The following is a 7845-nucleotide window of genomic DNA, read 5'->3' as shown; positions in this document are numbered from 1 at the left end:
TGAAACATGACAATAAAGAAAAATTACATTTGATTTGTGGCTCCTCAACAATTTTATTCTCAGTAGGATGATAATTTATCCCTGAAACCATCATGCAACCAGTTCCTAGATACAGTTCATCAACCTGGTACCCTTACAAAGTTTGGATAGTGTAGTAGGAAAGATTCAAAGCGAAGCTATATAATTTAGTATTGGTTTGATTTGTCAGTATTAGATGCCAAAGAATGCGAAGTAAACTATTGAGAAATACAGAGAAAGGCTTACTCTCAAAAATTATGAAATCTTGTATGTGAATTTGAATCAAGAAATGTATTACTTCCTTCCTCATACATCAAATGTAGTTTCCTCATTTGTAAAATGAATAATTTGTATTCATCCATTGGAGAATGAGTAGTCAGTTCTCCACTTGTAAGTAAGTTTTAGCAGATACATTCTTTTGATAATGTTCTGCTGCAATATTCTAGGAATTATATTACACACATGCTTGTGATGATTTTTGTATTAATTTGCATATTAAAATCAAACAATGGAAAATCTAGGATGTAATGTAACAATACGAGAGAAGGAAAGTTGCTACTCGCCATACAGCGGACAAGCTGAGTCATGATAGGCACAATAAAAAGATTCACACAGTCATAGCTTTTGGCGATTAAGGCCTTTGTCAACAGTAGACACACATACACATACGTACGAGCACGCTTACACACACACACACACACACACACACACACACACACACACACACACACACACACACACACACACACACACACACACACACACGTGCAAGTGCAACTTGCACACATGTCTGCAGTCTCAGAGAGCTGTGTAGTTTCAGCTAATATATAATTTCTTTTGAAAATAAGTTATGTACTTTTGTCTTCTGGCATCAGCCATATCTTTGAGGATCTCTCTATGAGTCTACGGAACATGCAGTGTACATAATATAACAGGAAGAGGGGAAGAAATAATATTGACACAATGTCTGTCCTGCACATTACACACAAAACCATCTAAAACAAGAAAGAATAATCACATGTGTGTTTTCTATCACTGAAAAAGTACTTTTCTTTGTCTGAAAGCTTTAAGATTTGGCATCACTCTTCCTGTCCATCACTCAGCGTTTCCTCTACACAGTGAGTAATAATGTTTTCTTTTATATTGCTGTTATTCCATCCTGGACTTCCCATTGCCTACAGAAAAGAAAATTGTTTTCACTTTATTCCTAATTGTTGACTTGTCAGTATTAGTCATAAGCAAGGTGTAGCTAGTCATAGGAGCATTTGGCCTTGAAATACGGGGTACTAATGAACAAATTCCCTACCAAAAGCTGTTTACATTGGGTAATACCCAAGTAATAATGGTTAAGAACTAAATTCAATACACTTTCATAGTTAATTGGCATTGAAGTTAGTCAATCAGGCCATTACACATAGACATTCAAGCAGACTGCCAGAGATTTTATCACCAAATATGTTCATCAGTTAGTTGAACAAGAGAGTGATACAAAAATTGGTCATGGGCCAGTAGTAAGGATTGAACCTGAGTCAAAAACTGAGCAATCTCGAGTGCTATCATCTACACTAAGAGAATAACTGGTGAGCTCCATCAATTTGTGCGCAAAATGGCCTGACTGGGTAACTTCAAATTGAATAACTCAGAAACAGTGCACCATATCAAATTTTTTCTTAACAATTATTTCTCAGCTCAGCCTACCCTGCAACTTACCCTGCAACACCATTACAAGTTTGTCAGACCATTTCAGGCCACCTTGTATATGCATTTCCCCTACCCTTTTGTCCTGGTGTTCTTACAAACAAATTAAGCATTCTGTTTAACACACAGGATCATTGTAATCATGTTAAATTCACCATTGCTTTAAATGTTAACCTGTGAAGATGTAGTTAAGAAATGAAGTTATACAGTCGTATTTCTTTGACTAGATGTTTATACCACAACCCTTAGCTTGCATGTAACATACTAAATCATAAAGAAGATATATAAAGAGTCAAAGCTATCTTATTATCTTGAAATGGTTTACTTTGTGCCTTTAATTAAAATCAAACATTAAATGTAGTATGCAGACACTGAATTCTGAGCATCAGTACAAATAAACAAACATCAGTTCACGAAAATCCTTACACAGAAAGCAAAGTAAGCATTTCTAGTACTCTATCATGTAAAAAAGTTTGTATTAATTAAGTTTCAGATTTGATCCAGTCCTGCCCAGTCTCAGATCTGTTTTCTCACTACATATATTATGCATTAGCAAACTTCTTAATTCCCAACAGTAATTGAAATTTTTGAACATGTACCCATGAGCACATATTACATAAGAATCATATGTAGTACTTGAACTAAGGGATTTGCATTGTCATTAACATTGTAGTTGGATCAAAGCATGTGTACAGTTACTGCTATCTGAGTATTAATTTATTTTCTTAGTTATGCAAAGAAATATTTTGTTACAGACATTATTTCATACAACAAACTCCAATACACGTGATTCTGTGGTATTATAGAAATCCTTATTTCATCATAATATCTGCAACATATCTGAGAACACTTTAATAAGGACATAAATAAAAATTTGTTTTCCAACAATGATTTTGCTTTTGGTTTGTTACAACAATAATGCAACAGGTACTGGTGATTGGAGTAATACATCATTATAATTTAGGTCCCTTGTTTGAAAAAAAATAAAAATGGATATCAATAAACTTGTGCGTATATGTATGTATTAGTTCCACGTAGATGCCTCTGTTATATGCTTAATGCCTAAGATGGAACAGCTACAACTTCACATATTATTTACATACAAAAACATTTCTGAAACTTATTCTGGTGAAACACTCCTGCACACGCGCAAACACACACACACACACACACACACACACACACACACACACACACACACACACACACACACACAATAACAACAACAATAATAAATTAACTTCAGATATATCTACTTGCATTGCTCATGATAAAACAGTGAGTGTTTGTATTATCGTTAAAGCTTATTTGGGGATGCACAGAGAGCTGGCAGTGTTTCAGTTACTAGCAATAGTTCCTTTGTCATATTAGCATTTATGGTACTTTCACAATACCAAATATACCAACAAGAAAATAATACGTCTTGTTCTGAGAAGTTCTTGTCAAATACTAAGGCAAAGAAAGTACTCTGAAAGAGAGCTTAGCCTTCTTTAGCCAAGAACAGCCAGTGCTCCAGGAACTACCTACAGGTTTTATGCTGCTTCAGAATCAGATACACCCAACACTTAATTTGTATCTTGGTACACAATCTAATTCATACATTGTTTGTAGTTTTGTGAGTAATTTCAACACAACACACAGCATTCTCCTGTCACTATCCAAATTATAAGAAAAAGTTACATCAATTAGAAAAATGATTTTCCTTTTGCTTTATCGTAACAATGAATTTAATATAGCCCTAGGCAGTAATAAAGTACATAATTTGTTTCATACATAATATGCTTCCAAAATTGATAAAATCAATGTTGCAGAATCCAAAACGGAGTTATAACAGTAAAACAGAGAAAAACGAAAATAAAACTAATTCAAAACAGAAAATAAATGTGTGAGCAGTACTTTCGAACTCATTTTATTCATTTTTTTAAAAATAATGATTTACAAAGATAGTTTGTTACAGTGTACTTGTGACCTACTTCATCGATATTCAGTGAAATTAGCAGAGAGGAATGTATCAATAATCTGCTGATTCAGTGGGTTATGGGGGATATTTCTTTGGACACTTAACACAGAAGATAAGACTAAACATGAAATGAATTTATGAACCGAAGAATCTTGAGTAATTACTCCTTCATTTAATATTCTTGTATCTTAACTTCTAAGCATCATTTTATTCTGCCATAAAAAGGAATCTTTGGTACCTGTATATACATTTTCTGAGAGATAAATGCTGTCCCCATTTTATGTCACCTAGGCTATAACTTGCTTAATGACCATAAAAATTGTTAATTATAGAAAAAACGTTTTTAAATGTTTTAATTTTTAAACTCTTCCATGATTTTGGGGATTCAAAGGTGCTGAAGACGTGGCACAACAACTAAGATACAGAACACTGATGTTTAGAACTGAATTTATCTTCTGTGACTGCTACACGTTCATATACAATTATGTAACCTCATCATAAAACTGCTCAACAAAGATAATTGGATCCATTTACCTTAGTAATTCTGTATTACAAAAAAAAAAAAGCTTTATGTTAGCTCAAGAATTATTGTGGCCTCCTTCTCAATTACAGAAGAGTATTTTGCAAGAGTGTTGTGGGAGACAAGTGGTATGTGAATTGCATTAAAAGATCACCAGTAAACTATAGTTTATGCTACCTCATGCTTCCTTAACCAGCTTATTTTATTATTTATTTCAGATAAATGATTTTAATAATGATTCAGTATAAATTAACAAGTTGATATATGAACACAAAATTATTGTTGAGAAAGTACAAATTATTTAAAAACAAAAACAGAAATGCTAAAGAAGAAGGAAGATTATGATTTTACATCCTGTCAATGATGAAGTCATTTAATATGCATAGAAATGCTAGAAAGACATGTATGCTGGCAAAGCACTTCTTTCCTCTTAGTGAATGGGAAAGCAATTTTGGAGAAAGTGGGACTGAAATGGGAGCTCCTTTAATCTATTTTCCAATTCTTCACCCATCTGTACTCTACACAAACACACACACACACACACACACACACACACACACACACATGCAAAATCTGTGTTGTAGAGAGGCTGGAAGGATAAATCAGAACTAAAGTCTGCTTTATTATGTGGAAATGGAAATAGAAACAAAAAGCAAAATTACAGTTACAATAAAATTTTCCACAGTGTTATTGTAACAATGGGAAAATGTAAGAATAATAACAATTTTTGCATCAAATAAAAATGAGACTGAGTTCCATCTTGCTGCGAACATGGAATACAGTTCAGATTACTAAGTATGAAACATGTTATCTTGAGCAAAAATAAATTTCTTCAGCAACAAAATATCTTAAAGCAGTGGATGAGAGTCATTAAATACAGAAAATGTCATAATGGAATGTACTGGTGGAATGTAAATAATTTAAGGAGTAGAGGTAACAAGTCACTAAACATTAGAGCAGCTGGGTTGTCGAAAGGCACATAAACAAGACTGAAAACATTACTTCATCAAAGGATATGTTTCAAGGACAACTCCACACATGAATTTCAGAGGATCTGGTGTTGGTGGAAAGGTTGTGAAGACCCCCAACACCACCTTCTCTGTCCTTGGACCACACTCTTCTCTCCATTAATTCTTTTGGCCTCAATCTCCACTAGACTCCTGCCACATACCAGCTTCAGCCCCTGCCACAGAGCGCCACCTACAGTCAACCTGTACCCACACCCCCTTCCCTGCAGGGTCTCCCATTCCCCTTTTATGTCTCTTCCTTCCAGTTCACTCCTCCACTGCACCCTATGCTTTTCTGCAGCTAAAATGAGCTAGCAATTTATGGTACCCCTACTGCATTCTTATGTACTGTACCAGCTGCCTCTCCCTGCTATCTTCTTATCCCACAACCTGTTGCTTCTCTCTACTAGCATTCAGCTGCCCTTCCCAATGCTTCCCTTGCTCACTCCTCACAACACAATGCCAGTTGAGCTGCAAGCCTGTAGTGCCAGCACAGTGTAGTCAGCTGGCACAGAGAGAAAGAAAGAGAGAGAGAGAGAGAGAGAGAGAGAGATGAAGAATACTCTACAGCTCAAAAAAGATCATTTACATGCCTTTTGATGACTCAGCACCTCTACTGCTCAATGAGTTTGTACCCTTACTCCTCGAATAATTTAAATGCAGAAAATATGTGTATACAAATAGTCAAAGATTTTGAATGCCTCTGCTTCCTCTTTTTATGTTTCGTTTTGGAACTGATATCCTCTAGACAACATAAATTCATAGTGCAAAGACATTCAGTCACATCAAAGCAGTGTTCTTATGCCCTTTACATTTTCACCAAGTGTTTGTGCACAGTAGTAGAAATAGAACTAAAAAGAGGACCATGCTGCCAAAGCAATCCAGTATGGTACAAGGAATTAAGAATTAAATTAAGATTATTATGAATAAGCTAGCTGAAAGAGCCAAAAGGTGCATCATATTTTTATATAAAAATCTCTATAGTTTTTTGACTCCTTTCAGGAACTAGAAGGGAAACGCCACAATGAAAGACAGCAGCTTTGTTAGGTCTCAATCCTTATTTTTATGTGGTGTGAGACTAGTTGCAGGTGAATTGTCATAGGGAATAAAATGGAGAAACGATAAGGTATAAAAGAGCAAATTCCTGACGAGGAAGCTGAAAGATGAACTACTTAACTAAACATTCATATTGACATACACTGAATGAATGAATGCATATATTGTATATGGAGGAAGGAACCCACTTCCACATCATAAATAAATTAAGACATCTCCTGTATTCACTCTCTCCTTTCCTGAAAGAAGTGATAGTAATGGTAAGTCATTTGAATGAGTCACAAAATAATGGTAGTTTCCAAAAAAATGTTTAGACAGAACACACTGCAGATACAAAGTACAGTATAAGAAATAGGAATTCTTCAACACTGGCAACAAGAAGCACCATTAGTAATTAGGAACACTTCATGGAGAATAGTTACACTGGAACCTAAAATAGTACTCTTAAAATTCATACACAGGTTAACTTCCAAGCAGTTATATAATGCGTGACAATGAACCAAATCAAAGATCTATTTCAGTATCAACCATTTCATTACAGCTATATCACATTATTGCAAATAACAAATTTTATGCAGATGTATACTTATGTGTTTAGTATTCCAGGCTGTTGTGGAATTTGCATGGCACTGAACAGTTGTTACAAACACATTGCTTAGTAGGTTTCAGTCTAAGACTATTCCAAGAATGATTTGAAACAAACAATCAATGAAGCAAGAAAATAAATGTGTTCATTGGTTTTCTTAGTTGTAGTTTTCTTCTGGACAGAATAAGAAATGCTAAATTGTGCAAAATATTTTATACAATCACATTAAATGTAATATGATTGAATCTAGACAGTATGGCTCCTGTTACTGAATGTAAGCTCCATCTTGTCATGACAAATAGAAAATTATAAAAGAGAATAGGAGGTAAGAAGCTCAGACATTGCAATCCAGTGTCACATTTCTATTAAGTATGTCCCAGTCAACACAGATTTTCAAAGCATTGTATTTTTAATCATGTATCATCTACAAAAATCATTGCCCATATAAAATTTCAGAAAACATCATTAAATTTGTTTCCACACAATATAACAACATTAACATAGATAAAATCTGTTAATGTTTTTTAATTATTTCGGCAGTTACAGCTATCAGTGTACATTCTGGCTCCACACAGTAAGCAAAACTTTTACTTGCTACGCTGTCAGCTTTCCATACATACTTAGAAAGAAAATTCTCTTTAATGTAAAATAAGATTGGTGAATCATATACAATAGTGCACACACTCACCCACTTATCTCTCTCTCTCTCTCTCTCTCTCTCTCTCTCTCTCTCTCTCTCTCTCTGTAGTGTACTAGCTTACACACACACACACACACACACACACACACACACACACACACACGGTTTTTGCAATATGACAGAACCACAAACCAATTGTATAACAATAGTCCATAAACAATATTTGCAATAGTTTATTTCCTAAATAAAGTTATTGAAACTGATCACTCTTTGAAAAATTCAAGTAAGAACATTCATATACTTCGGATTAAAAATTGCTGTAACTGAAGAAAAAAATCTGCATAACAAAAAATGCTTTTT

Source organism: Schistocerca gregaria, chromosome 5 (genome assembly GCF_023897955.1).
Source record: "Schistocerca gregaria isolate iqSchGreg1 chromosome 5, iqSchGreg1.2, whole genome shotgun sequence".
NCBI lineage: Eukaryota > Metazoa > Arthropoda > Insecta > Orthoptera > Acrididae > Schistocerca > Schistocerca gregaria.
Note: the sequence above shows the minus strand (reverse complement) of the source record.